This window comes from Neolamprologus brichardi, chromosome 23 (assembly GCF_056152115.1).
Source record: "Neolamprologus brichardi isolate AB-2024 chromosome 23, ASM5615211v1, whole genome shotgun sequence".
NCBI classification, from domain to species: domain Eukaryota; kingdom Metazoa; phylum Chordata; class Actinopteri; order Cichliformes; family Cichlidae; genus Neolamprologus; species Neolamprologus brichardi.
Genome location: NC_142125.1, coordinates 40,456,151 through 40,470,535, shown reverse-complemented (window position 1 = coordinate 40,470,535; position 14,385 = coordinate 40,456,151). Strand labels below are relative to the sequence as shown.

General features: G+C 38.7%; 2 non-coding genes across 2 annotated transcripts; one reads left to right on the top strand and one right to left on the bottom strand.

Annotated features, from left to right (window-relative positions):
• Positions 1 to 10,640: 10,640 nt before the first annotated feature.
• On the bottom strand, positions 10,641 to 10,759 carry LOC148096428 (5S ribosomal RNA). The gene has a single exon (XR_015717296.1). It is a non-coding gene; the product is annotated as a 5S ribosomal RNA (ribosomal RNA).
• Positions 10,760 to 11,521: 762 nt separating this feature from the next.
• LOC148096427 (5S ribosomal RNA) lies at positions 11,522 to 11,640 on the top strand. The gene has a single exon (XR_015717305.1). It is a non-coding gene; the product is annotated as a 5S ribosomal RNA (ribosomal RNA).
• The last annotated feature ends 2,745 nt before the right edge of the window (positions 11,641 to 14,385 follow it).

Here is a 14,385-nt window from a genome sequence, read left to right as displayed (position 1 = left end):
TGCATTAGATAAATTTGCAAACTGAACTCCACGCTCCCAGAACCTCTAAGTCTGTTTACTTTTCATTTTAATTACTTGTTGTTTCTTTATTGACTTATATAGAAACCCACAAAAGTTTGTTTAACTTATGTAACAAATGACTAAAGCAACTAAATTTAAGTAAAAGGATAATTTTAGTATTTCTGATCCATTCTTTACAGAATTTTTCCAAAACATTTTCAAACATTCAGATTTGTCTTTTATTTTCTTGTTAAACCTCATAAATGGCGAACTAAAAACCCTGGAATATGGTTTGAAACGTTGATATTTTAGTCTGAAAAGGAGCATGTTTCGCTTTCTGGAAGCGATTATTTTGAAACTGGAGCACTGATCAGTACTTCTCCACATCTGTGGTGCACGTGCTGCGCAGACCCTGTCGGGTATGCGCTGCAGAGCATGCGCGCCAGAGGAGGGGGCTGACTTACTTGAGCAGGAAGCGCGGACTGAGAGACAAGTCGAAAAGGAAAGACGGAAGATCGCTGATGAGGAAAAGCAGAAAGAAAGAATTTAACTGAGCTTGAAATGAAACAAGAGCTAGCGAATCTCTGCTGGACAGGTAATTACCGCTGTTTTGTTTAATATTCTATTTTAAACAGTGTAACTATGAAGCTAAGACGAATACGGATCATATATTTTCATACAGTTATGTTCCAGGTTGATGTTTGTGTGTCCTCACTGTAAAGACCTCAGGTTATTGGAGAGTGCCTGAAAGGAAAATATGCGCCAAGGATCATTTAAAAAATAATAATTAAAGTTTTAAACTTGCTTTTGGCTGATTTTTATTTTTAGGTTTTAGCTTCTGTGGAGCACTTTGTGATTTTTATCTTGAAAGGTGCTACATAAATAAAGTTTTACTTACTTACTTCACTTTACTTAAATGAAACTAACTAAAAACATATGTCATTACTTTCTTATTCCTTTTAATGATGACTTTTAAAATCATTAAATGATAAAATAAAATAATATAAAATAAAAAAATAAAAAAAAATCAATATCAATATAACAGCTTCCAAAAATTCAATATCAAAACCAGTCTAATTTTTACTTCAGTAAATATTTTGAAACTTTTAGGAGAGGCACGGAGGACATGTAGAACAATAATATTGTGTAATTTTTAAAAGTATTACTTTTTTTTCATTTACAAACATTTGGTAGCATGTAGACATTATGAAGGGGCTGCGTTACCTAATTTATTTTATTTTTTTTAAAGTTACATTCACAAGATTAAACTTGACTTTTTTCACAAAGACACAAATAATATTGTGGAGTTTGCTGGTAAGACCTTATAATCGTAGAAATATTTGAATATGCCTGCATAGCAGTTCATTTGGGGCGATCGTTTCTCAAGAGTTGGGAGTTCGCCTTGTAATCGGAAGGTTGCCGGTTCGAGCCCTGGCTCGGACAGTCTCGGTCGTTGTGTCCTTGGGCAAGACACTTTACCCACCGCCTACTGGTGATGGCCAGAAGGGCCGATGGCGCGATATGGCAGCCTCGCTTCTGTCAGTCTGCCCCAGGGCAGCTGTGGCTACAACTGTAGCTGCCTCCACCAGTGTGTGGATGACTGGGTGTGTAAAGTGCTTTGGGGTCCCTAGGGGGGACTAGTAAAAGCGCTATACAAATACAGGCCATTTACCATATGACAGAAGTTTTTATGTAAAGTCATTTAAATAAATTTGATGTTTTTTTAACTCTCAGTTGAAGAGTTCATGAGGTGTATCTAAAGGCAACTTCTCTACTTGCATCCACACATTGAACCTTACAGAGGGAAACGGTCATTGCACTCAGTCATGACAACATTCTTGTTAAATATAATTATTTATATTAGAAAGTTATGAAACTTTTAAGCAAACTTTTCCAACTGAGGACACTTACCGTACTTTTTGCTTTACTGATCAGTGGTTGGTTGATTAACCTGCAGGAGTTCAGGCACGAGTCAGTCGTCTGGAACAGCAGGTGGTGAAGATGTCTTCAGTAAATGAAATGCTCTAAAGGGGAATTAAAATTGAACATTATTTGAGCATAAATTAAAAAAAAAGATAGTCCTCTGCCTGTGCATGCACATTTCTTATGCACAATATTCATGGTCACGGAACCCACATGATGCATGTTTTGAAGCCCATATCTGGTTAGTGAATGTGAGTATAAGTGTGGCAGGAGATCGAGTTATTCAAAATAAGCATGTTGTCTATAAAAAAAATTTTAAATATGCAAATAAAAAGTTCTTACCAAACGAGGAGTCAAGATGAGCAGAGACCAGATCTAGTGCAGCTCAGCTGTTTTTAAATTCTACCTGAGCAGGTTGGAGCTCATTTGTGTCACAGAGCAACAAATAACACTTTGGGGACTTCAGCTTTTAAACATTTCAGCAGCCCCACCTTAAATAATCACTAGCATCAGTGTCTACATCACTAGCCCACCAGTTCCAAGAAACTTTAGCACTGCTCTGTTTGTGGTTCAGAAAACATGCTGCAAACATGATGTGAGGACCAGTGACCACAACAGCATTTGCAATTGCAGCTATTTTGCAACTATTTTTTTCAATTCAATAAACCAAATGTATCAAAAATAAATTAATAAAATATGGATATTTGTGAAAAGACAAGTACAGAAACTGCATTTTGGCTTAGTTTTTGTAAGTAAATAATGGTACTGTGTAATATGTTTTTTGTTTTATTTTTAATATCCTGACCTTTCTGCCAGCCTTTGCAATCAGAATTGTGATCTGAATGCACTGTGGCGCCCGACACATTTTGCTTTTGCGAAACATTGTGGTGGCAGATTTCTTTTCTTATGTATTATTTAAGTCATATGTGATATTTTATGTGATTTTTTTTTTTTTTTAAATCAGATGTGATATTTTAATCATATCACATTGGTAGTAAGTAAGATCACTTTCTCACTTAGTTGTATGCATGTGCATTACAAACGGGCCTTATGCTCTATCACACATATATGCGCACAATGTGAGGCCATTGTAAGTTCATAGGAGACGTTAAACAGATAGTGAGACACCTTCTGCTTATCAGGGATCTAAATCTTTAGGTGACGGCCAAGCAGAAAACAAACTGTGAGGGAGAAGAGTTTCAGGATGGGGCTCATGGTATAGCCCCCCCCCCCTCCCCCCCCCATGAGTTTGGCCAACATGTAAGAGTTTTGGCTGGGATGTTTCTCTCCACATTGCAATGTGTTTATTAAACACACTTCAAATCAAGCTCACTGGGTGTGTTGTAAGTTATTGTTAAAACTTCCATAACAACAGTGACATAGAATGTCTATAGTCTCCTTTTGTTCATGTTAATCTGTAATCTGTTTATGTATTCATTTCTATTTGTGTTATTTCAGGCAAGAGAAAAAAAAGAAACAAGTGGAGGTGAGGGTTGAATAAAAGGATTGAAAAATGCACAATGTATTGCCAACTGCTGCACCTGCAAGACAAAAACAAACATGCAATAGAGGCCAACCATCCTGGTACAAGTCGAGAACATGGTCCCCGGTGCCCAAGAACCACCTGGCATCCAGAAGGTGGGGAGAAGCGTCCAGCCAGGAGTGCTGGAGTGTGTCCAGGGCCAAGCCACAGCAAGGCCCACAAACACAAATTCTTTGCTCACTCACTCTCACCTACCCATTTGTGACACGCAGAAAAACATAAAGACACAGTGGGAGGTGGTATGCAAGAGCAATGACAGCTTAGCCACCATTTTTCCAGTCACTTTATACTTCTGCTGCCTCAACCATAACACAGGTCTACAAGATCAGTCTGCTCAGTTTTTTTTCTGTCCTCAGTGGAGATCTTGCTGCCCCAAAATAATTGAATCTCTGTAGCAGATACAGCTGCTCTGTTATTTCTGGGCCAATCATGTAATATTCCGAGTTTCTAGTAGCGGCCTTTGATGGCTTACCACACTCCAATGGACCAAAATAATGAAACAATTTTGACATAGGTTTGATCTTAAGGATCTAATAGTTTGTGTTTGTGCATGACATTGCAGCACAAACATGTATTTGCAAGATAGACTGGAATAAATAATGACGCATCAAACATTACATAGGCTGCAGTGAATTTCTGTGGATGCAGGCTATTGAGCTTTGAGGTTCCCAGTCAAACTTAGCTTTGAAGCACATGCTAAAAGCACTTTTACTCTTCTATTTTTCATAAAGAGATACCACACCCAAAATATTAACTCTAAAAAAAACCCGAAACCCAATCACAGGCCATTTTGCAGAGTTCAAACCTGCAGCTGCAGCTGCAGCTCAAAAAACAACTAACAGTGTTTGTAAACGTGTCCTGGAGTTTATGCAGGTGCAGACGGTGCTACTGCTGTAAGTAAGCCTAAGAGCCTCCAGATCATTTATTCAGGCAATATGGCAATAAAGTCATCACTGCTTCAAGCACTGCCTATATGATCTGGTCAGAGAGCAAGGACAGCAGCAGTCCTCTGCCCTTGAAGAAAAGACATCTGCCCAAGATGAAGAAACTTCCTCTCCAGAAAATGAGGGGACAATCTCCAAAGAGGCTGACTGCATCACCACTGATGTTGAGGTGTGAGGATTGGAGATGTTAGCCTACACCAGGATAAAGCAATACATAGCATGTTGGATAACAACACTGGAAGTATCAGGAAGTTAAAAAGGGAAAGGGGTTCAGACTCCAACTGACGGAGGAGCTCCGAGGACAACGACTTTCCATTCGGTCACCTTGGCAGAGGAACCCCTCAGATGAAAACTGGCACAGGGGAAACAACCCAGAACTTTCTCCCCAGCTCCTCCAGTTGCAGCAGTGAAAGATTTTGTTGTCTGTCCTTGGCTTCACCAAAACTACCACGGCGATATCCCACATGCCAAAGCAACAGAGGAATGTGCTTCTTTTGACATCAACACACAAGGAACCAGCAGTCAGTGATGGGGAATAAAGGATGCGTGAAAGCAAGAAGCAATCCTGGACTACAATAGGCACAAATGTTGCTTGGATAACTTAGAGAGGATGTTGGCACCTCGAGTTGTAGAAGGAAAACTAACGGATCGCTGATGGCTCTTTTCTCCAATCTCCTGGATGTCTTGGGATACGATGTCTTTGTCCTGCCAGAAACAACTTCACTGAAGTGGGGGAGTCCTCTACAACCTACAAATGAAGAGCTGGGGCACATGCTGGTGACCTCAACAACTGCAAGACACCCTTGTCCCTGATTCTAAGCCACTTCTGCCATTGATCTCAAGATACAGTAGTCTGAACCAGAGTGTGACCCACACCCCACCAACAAAATGAGAAGAAGGTGCAAAAGGCGCACCTCCAGGATTGGAACAGCAGCCCCTTGCATCAGGTGTAGAAAGTGTGCCTACAAAAACCAGCCTAATGTGGTTAGCACATCTTGCTGCTAATGAGGATGCACACAGAAGCACAGACTGGAATATAAATTTTGATCATTTTAGTGGTTATTTGGTCATTAAATTGCCTTTCTGGTCACTAACACACCATGTGTGATTTTCTTTTTGGCCATTCACTCCCCCCCCCAAATAAAATAATAAAATAAAGTAAAAATAAATCATTGTTACCGTTACTGGTACTGACCTGCAATGATGATTTAAAAAGATCATCATTAATATGCTAAAAAATGTGAACTTTATTGCTATTTTCCCCCAAAAGTGTAGTAATAATACATGATCTGACTGGTATTCAAAGGGTATAATTTCTGAATTTGAATTATATTTTGGTGCTAGGACCGGTGCTAATTTCAAAAATGAAGTCAATGGAAGTAGAAAAATGTTTTAATATATATTAATTTTATAGCATTTTGTAAACGTAAACAGGGGGTGGCCATTTTTGGCCACGAACAAGCTGAGAGGGAGTTTTTTTGTTTTTCTGTCACTGCACAAAAAAACAAAGATGCATAAAACTCATTGATACTTTTAATTATTTCTATACATCTAACCTCCATCATGGTTAAAATTTGCATGTATTATTTAGAAATTTTTCTTAATATATATGAATTTTATAGCATTTTGTAAATGTAAACAGGGGGTGGCCATTTTTGGCCACGAACAAGCTGAGAGGGAGTTTTTATGTTTTTGCTCTCCCTGCACAAAAATAACAATGCATTATAATCAATGTTGATGTGAATCAATTACATGCCCCAGACTCTACTATTAATAATACAAGAAATTTCAGTAGCAATGCAATTATAGAAAATTGCGAGATTTGAGGTTGTCTTCCAGCTAGTGCAGTGGACAAACCAACTGGTGTTTAAAGGGTTAAAAGTTTAAAAAGTAATAATTATTTTATATTTATGAAAAGAACTGAAGTTGATTAAAAGCTTAATGCAGAAAAAATGGCAAAAAGACAAAAAAATAATAAAAATGACAGGCCACGAACAAGCTGAAAGGGTAGTGATTTTGAACAAACCCAGAGGGTTAAGACGCATAATTTTGGGTATTTATGTACTGTAGAGATAGATAGTCCAGGATCCGTGTGGTGAGGTGATGGTCCACACCTGTGTAATCCACCTTGTCCTTCAGGATTGTGGGTATAATCGTGTTGAAAGCATTGGAGAAATCAAAGCACATGATTCTCACAGTGCTCCACATACTTTCCGGGTGAGCAAGGGATTGATGTAGGAGCTGGATGACAGCATCATCTCCCCCAATGTTGGGCTGATAGGCGAACTGAGCTCACCTGGGGCCGAAGATGAGCAAGGACCAGCCGTCCAGGGTCTCCATCAGGTGTGATGTCAGATCCATCGGCCTGTAGCTGTTGTTCATTTAGATCTGCCTAATTGATCATTTATCCTCAGCACACTTTGAAAAGTGTGTTTATGTTCTCTTGCCTGAAACTGGACAACATGTAAAGTCTGAATTCAAACACAGGTTGGGGAAACCTGCACTGAGCTGAGACTGAAGAAGTCACTTGGATGAGTGACAGAGCGTTCCTCCTACTGAAGACGCTACGTCCTGATGAACAAAATTAACTTTTCGGTACAGGTCCCCAGATGTTTTCTCTTCTCAGAATCCTCTTCACAGATCAGATCTGTTTTATCTGACATACAGTCATGTGGAAAAGAGTGTTTTCATAGGAATCTATAGAGTACTCTGAAAAGTAGTATGTAGTAGTACATGAGTGAGTAGCTTGTAGAGCCACCTTTTAGCAGCAGTAGTGTCACCAAATTGTTTCTGTATGACTCTTAGTCTGTCACACGGTTGTGCAGGACTTTTGGCTGACGTTTCTTTACATTGTTTCGTCAGTTCATTGAGGTTTGTGGTATTTGTTTATGTACAGCTCTCTTAAGTTCCCAGCACTGTTTTTCAGGTTGAGGTGTGGACTGTGACCGGGCCATTACAACAACTTGATTCTTTTTTTCAGTAATTCTGTTGTAGCTTTGCTGATGTGCTTGGGATCATGACCCAAACTCACTTTTGACTCTAGAGTACTTGGTATACAGGGGAGTTCATAGAAAACTCAATGACTGCAAGGGGCCCAGGTTCTGTAGTTGCAAAACAAGCTCAAGTCTTCACCCCTTAACCACTGTGCTGACAGATGGTATGAGGCGTTCGTGCAGTATGCTTTGCAACTTTGCTAACAAACTTGCAGCCATGCCGTCATGCTGTTTTTAGAGAGAAGAGACTTTCTCCTTGCAACCCTTCCAAACAAGCCACACTTATTCAACTCTTTTATAACTTGACTGTCATGTACTTTAACATTTAACATGCTAACAGAGGTTTGTAGAGTCTGGTATGTAGCTCTTGGACCACTGCACAGTTTGACCCTGGGGTGAATTTTCTGGGACATCCATTCCTGGGAAGATTATGACATTGTGTTAACAAACACCTGAATACTCCAGACCAGCAAACTGACAAAACTCATGCTTTTATAGAGCTGCTCACATATGCTGATGAGCAATTATTCAAATGCAGTGGATTAGCAGCATCTGGCTGCTACTTACCTTCTAATTTGCACTGAAGCAATAAAGGTGCTTTCTGAATAATATGAGCTGTCTGGTGTGATATTCATATTTAAAGTGAATAATCAGAATCAGATTACTTTAATCATCCCTAAGGAAATTACGTGGGTTACAGATTCTCCAAGACAATAACAGTAACAGATTAAACTAATTAAATAATACAATATATTACAGCGTTTACAAATATAAGACATAGCACTAATATAAATTGCTCAATTATAAATATCAAGAATATTACAGAGGTGAAATATATATGATTGACATTTAACAATAACGTTGAAAGGGTATAACTATTGCACTGTGTACTGTGTATTAGATTGTACAGGGAGATGGCCACAGACAGGAATAATTTCCTGTGTTGTTCAGTGGTGCATTTTGGTAATCTCAGTCTCTCACTGAATGTGCTCCTTATTTTGGACAACATCTGCCTCTCAGACACCCTAAATGAGTCCATCTCCATCCCCACTCATTACTGGCCTTGCGGATCAGTTTATTGAGTCCGGTGGCACCTGTGTCCCTCAACCTGCTGCCCCAGCATGCAACAGCATAGAGGATGGCACTGGCCACAACAGACTCTTAAAAAATCCTGAGCATTGTCTGACAGATGTTGAAGGAACTCAGCTGCCTCAGAAAATAGAGACGACTCTGGCCCTTCCTGTAGAGGACCGTGGTGTTTTTAACCCAGTCTAGTTTGTTGTCTGTGTATACTCCAAGTCCAGTTACAAAGCAGGAGCAACTTAAACATAGTTTTGAAATATACAATTTATATTTTTTGTTTCACATTAAAATTGATTGATTAAAAGTTGTTTTTTTACAGATAAAAAAACATTCCTGCTTAGATCTTTTTTTCGTTTTGTGAGATTTTAAGTGTTAATGCAGTCAAAATGAAATAACTGTAAATTCTTATATGTGCTGTTGTGCTGGAAAGAATGACACCAAACAGGGCAAGATGAGCAGTTTTTTTAAAGTGAAATATATGAAGGTAAACTTAAAAGTTTATAACCATTTATAACCTTGACTTCAGAGTTTTACATGACACAAAGTGTTACATTATAACATGTGTAGTTAGTGTGTTAACATCTAGAGTTATTGCAATTGTAGAAGTTTCTTCTGCTCTCAGAACAGATTCAGTTGTTCACAGTTTTGGGACACGGTGCATTACCAGGCTGCAAACACTCACAAGGTGTTGAATTGTGGTCATGAAAAGAACAAAGTGTTTAAACACAAGTCTCTGATGCAGTGTCATCAGACTGTTGACAAACCCTCAGTCTAGCCACAGTGTGACAGCACGGCTTTGCTGAAAGTCACGTTTTGCATTACTTCTCATGAAGTGTTTTCTGCTCTTTATTTCACTCTACTTGAATACATTTACTTGAACAATCCTCTGATGTGTAAATCAGATCCAACTGAATGTTATCAGAACATATAATAACATTTTTTTTCTTTTGGTAATAAGTTGAGAATGAGGATTTGGAGTATCATTGAATATACAAGTTTTCCCTCTCAGGGGGTCAGTTTCTATGTTGGATTGTAAACTCACTTTAGTAGTTCTCCTCTTTCATTATTCCATCCATGATCACTGATGAGAAGTTAACAGGCATTAGCCATATCAATTTAAGACATTGTACAACTTCATATTAAAAGATTTTAATGTGTGTATATACTTTTTAATTTTTCACCATGAGATTGAAGCCCATAATAAGTCATATGAAAATGACAGCATTACCTTCACCTTGAGCAATGCGAGAAAACTGTTTGCTCTGTTTTTTGTAAATATGGGCTTTAGGTGGACACTGTGCCTTCTCCATGGTTGACAAGTTACTCAGTACTGTGCCGAGAAATTCCTCTTTCTGTAGAATACTACAGAGTGCTTTCTTTGATTCATAGAATCAATAAGTTCTGTATTTCATGCAAATTTTGTTCTTTTTTTCTTCTATTTTTTTTTTTGCAGACAGCTTGTTGATGCTGCCTCATTTTAAAGTATGATCTGTTTTATTGGAGTCCAGCAGAGGGCAGTGTTTCACTGTCAATAGATGAATGTCTGAAGCTTCAATTGTGTCTTCAGATTGGATTAGGTTGTAATTTATGTTGTCTGTGCGATACTAACATTATAATGGGATGTTGAGGCTCTTCTAAGTCCTCACCAGGTTTTGCTCAAATGCTACTGATATAAACTCACAATATATCGGCAGTAAATAATAGAGAGGAGAAAGGAGGAAACAAAAGTCAATTATAAAGTTAATGGGGCTGCTTGGAGCCATATCAACAGTTTAAATGATAAAGTTACAGATATCAGGGGGAGAAAATAAAATAACAGCTGTGGCTCATCAGTAAGGCTCTGCAAAATAGAAAACAGGAGGAAGACTGATATTTACTGTGAGTAAATATCAGTCTTCCTCCTGTTTTGAAACCTAAAGTTAGTAAATAATAATGATGCTCTCTGACATCCACAAAATGTCAGACACATGACACAGAGCCAAACCTCTGCTGGAAAATACACACCAGAAAAGTAGATACAGTGAGATGATTATCAAGTTTTGCACAAAAGCGAAATGCCTTATTTTTATAAGCATTTTAATGACTGTTTTTTCTGATTCTGTTTTCTGTGAGTGAGCAGCAGCGCCTTCTGCAGTTTGTGTGTGGAAGTGCAAAAGCTTACAGCACCTGGTATTCCCAGGCGGTCTCCCATCCAAGTACTGACCAGGCCCGACCCTGCTTAGCTTCCGAGATCAGACGAGATCGGGCGTGTTCAGGGTGGTGTGGCCGTAAGCGAGAGAGGAGACGTTCAAAAGGCTTTTTATAGATGATGTGGAAACATTCATCATCTATAACTATTGGTCTTAGTTTACTGTTCTCCGTCGCACTGCCCTGCAGTAAATGATCAGTTACACTTTTTAACATTCATTTGATATGTTATAGATAAAACATTATGATTATACAACTACATTAGGCAGCAACACACTTTTTACAAAGTAATACCACACTGTTTTTTTTCCCAAAAAATGACATCTGACAATAAAGCCTAATTTGTGCTTTTCAGTATCAAAGAAACTTCAGCTTTCACGATTTATTGCACACTGAAAATACTTAGCTATGTCTCCAGTAAATCTTTTGTAACTTTGTTAAAAAGTTTGGTTTTTTTTACTTTCAACCACAGAAATCTCATTTTGTATGACTACAATTAAAAAACAACAAGAACCACAACAACAGAAAATGGGCAATCTGGGCAAAAAGCTACCAGAATGTTGTCTGGGATTTTACACATTTATTTCTTACAATTTAAGTCCAAAAATCGTACTGACAGATTTCTTTCTTTGTCAGAACAGCTTTTCTTTAACACGTAGAAAAACTGTTAAATAAGTGACACTGACAGAAAGGAGACTTTCACTGGTCCAGACGGCTTAAGATCAAAGTGGGCTGTATATGGTCCGCAATATAAAATGAGTTTGACACCCCTGGTGTAATCTATCTGTAATGCAGCAAATCTAAATCTGTAATCATCTATAAAAGGCCTTTTATGAGTTCCATCTGTCCCTTACGGCCATACCACCCTGAACACGCCCGATCTCGTCTGATCTCGGAAGCTAAGCAGGGTCGGGCCTGGTCAGTACTTGGATGGGAGACCGCCTGGGAATACCAGGTGCTGTAAGCTTTTGCACTTCCACACACAGACTGCAGAGGGCGCTGCTCACTCAGTGGAGGGAGGTTTAATTAATCTCTTCCACTTGTTAACTGAATTCTTTTTTCCTACCCTTCCCAGATCAGGGAGTACAATCCTAGCTAAGGTCGAGTAGAAAGCAGGCAACTATTAAAATTCTTCTCGATCAATCAGTCAATCAATCAATCAAGCCTTTATTTGTCACATGCAAAGTTTACACCTGCAGTGAAATCAGATTTGTCCTAACACAAAACTATTACGCAGACACAGTGAACTTTCAGCAAAGCCCTCTTGCACTTGGTAACAATATCAGCTATATGAGTGTGACTTCTATTTTAAAAATTTCCAAATTATGAAACTTACTGATGAGTGGTTGGTTGGTTAACCTGCGGTCAGTAGCGCTTTTTGATATGGGCGACCTGGGCGGTTGCCCAGCAATAATGATTACACAGTGAGAAGGTAAGTGAATAGAAGATTTCTGTTGCCATAGCACTTTCTCACACAGGGTCATATGATTTTTGTTGTTTTCTCTGTTTTCTTTTATTAGCTGACCAGTGGGGTGAAAAGAGGAAGATGGGATAAAAGACATGCTTTGGAAGAGAGCCAGAAATTAATAACACTTATGACTCAATACAGAGAGGTCTATTATACAGGGTGGGCCATTTATATGGATACACCGTAATAACATGGGAATGGTTGGTGATACTAAAGTCCTGTTTGTGGCACATTAGTATATGTGAGGGGGCAAACTCCTCAAGATGGGTGGTGACCATTTAGAAGTCGGCCATCTTGGATACAACTTTTGTTTTTTCAATAGGAAGAGGGTTGTTTACTATTTACTCAAAGACAGCAGGCAAATGTAAGCCTGACATCTTTATTAGTGAGTGTAACAAAAACAACATTTAGAAAACATGATGATAAACATCCAACTACTGGAGTTATGTAAGAGTATAAATGCAATAGTAGCTGTCAGCAGTTATAAAGGATATTTGACAGAATGGTGGATTTCTTCATCATCATCATCGTCAAATATCAATTACCAGCATTTACATTTTGTGCTCGATAATGCAGATTTTTCTGTCCTGGGTGCAGTTTGCACTTTATCATTTCACTCCTGTCCTTTGTGCCAATAAAGATCAAAAAAAGAAAGATTTGTGCATTAGAGAGTCTCTGCTATCACCACATGAACTGACATCAGCTGACTGTGAGAGAGGGGAGATCTAGAAGTGGTCAGTGACATCCCTGTTCTCCAGGAACTCAGTCATATAGTGATGCTGCAGTGCTCATAGAAGCTCAGCCTCGTTAGTACTCACATAAACATGTTTCCTGTGTATAAAGAGCTAACAGAGCTCTTTATAAACAACAGACAAGTCTGCATTACTGTTGTGATTATTGTGAACACAGTGTTGATCCATTAAAACATCTTTTTACTCTATTAGAGAAATCATTGGGTAGCAGCTCAGTGTTCGGTGTGATCAACAGAAAACATATCACGTGACCTGTTGTTGAATTCAGACCTCATATTTTTTCAACTTTCACACAGCAGGACTGAAGGAAGTGAACTAAGAGGTTATTTATTATTAATGACTGAACACAGGCGGCCAGTTTTCTCACTAATATTATAACGCTAATGTATATCAGAGAGCTACAGTCAGCAGTCTGTTAATGGAATTAAAAGCACATTAAGGACAAAAATGTAACTTTGTGGGAGTCATTTCAAATTGAAAGGCATGGTCATTATTAATGTCACAGGGTGCTTGTGCATAGAAACACAGCAACAATCAACAGAGAGCCATTTATACTTTTTGTTCTCAAACTTGCTTTGGTGCAATAAACAGATGCTGAGGGGCAGTCACGTCTCAAGGGACTGCGTTTATACAGGAAGGGTTCATTCATTCAGGAGTGGAGGCCACACTGTTTTTGACCCTGATCTCTGCAGCAGTGGCAGTGAGAGCAATGGTTGCATTACATTAGGCTACATAACTGGAACATCAAATGCCTGCATTTCAAAACATTTATACGTAATAACTGAAGAAACAACAGCATAAACATTTGGAGCTTTACTTCTTTTGGGGACATCAGTGAAGACTCATCAGTCTGAATATAACTTATAAGCAGCATCGTGACTGCTGCGACAGATTAAGAATATGACACATATATAAAAACGCCAAATGTGTGGGACTCAACAAAACAGCCATTTGGACTGTTACCTGATTAGGGCACGTGGATGATGAGTCAGCAGTCTGAATTTAATTTACATGCAACACCGAGTGACTTACTGAAAGTAAGGTTCAGTTAAACAGATCATCTGTTCTTAAGAATATGAGGAGCTGTATGTACAGGATTTGCTGCAAATTTGTACTCATATTCATCACACCTGGTTTTTAAACAAAAAATAATAATTTAGTGTCACTTCATTTGTGATTCTTGCTCAAGGATACTCTATTTTTCGAACCATAAGGTGCATAAAGCGAAACAAAACAGTCAGATAAGTCAAACTTTACTTAACTCATTCTTCTTGCTTCTTCCATTTCCGTACCAATGATTCATTAATGTTTAATTCTCTCGCAGCTGCTCTATTCGCATGTTGTTGCAGTATATTAATGACTATCCTCGTATTGTAAGTTTGGTCTGTTTACAGCATCCGGCCATGTGATTACATTTGTCCCTAACCATCGGGAACCCTCACGTTAACTTTTATCAAGTGGAAAAAAGTTAGCATTTAGCCTCCAGCTTCAC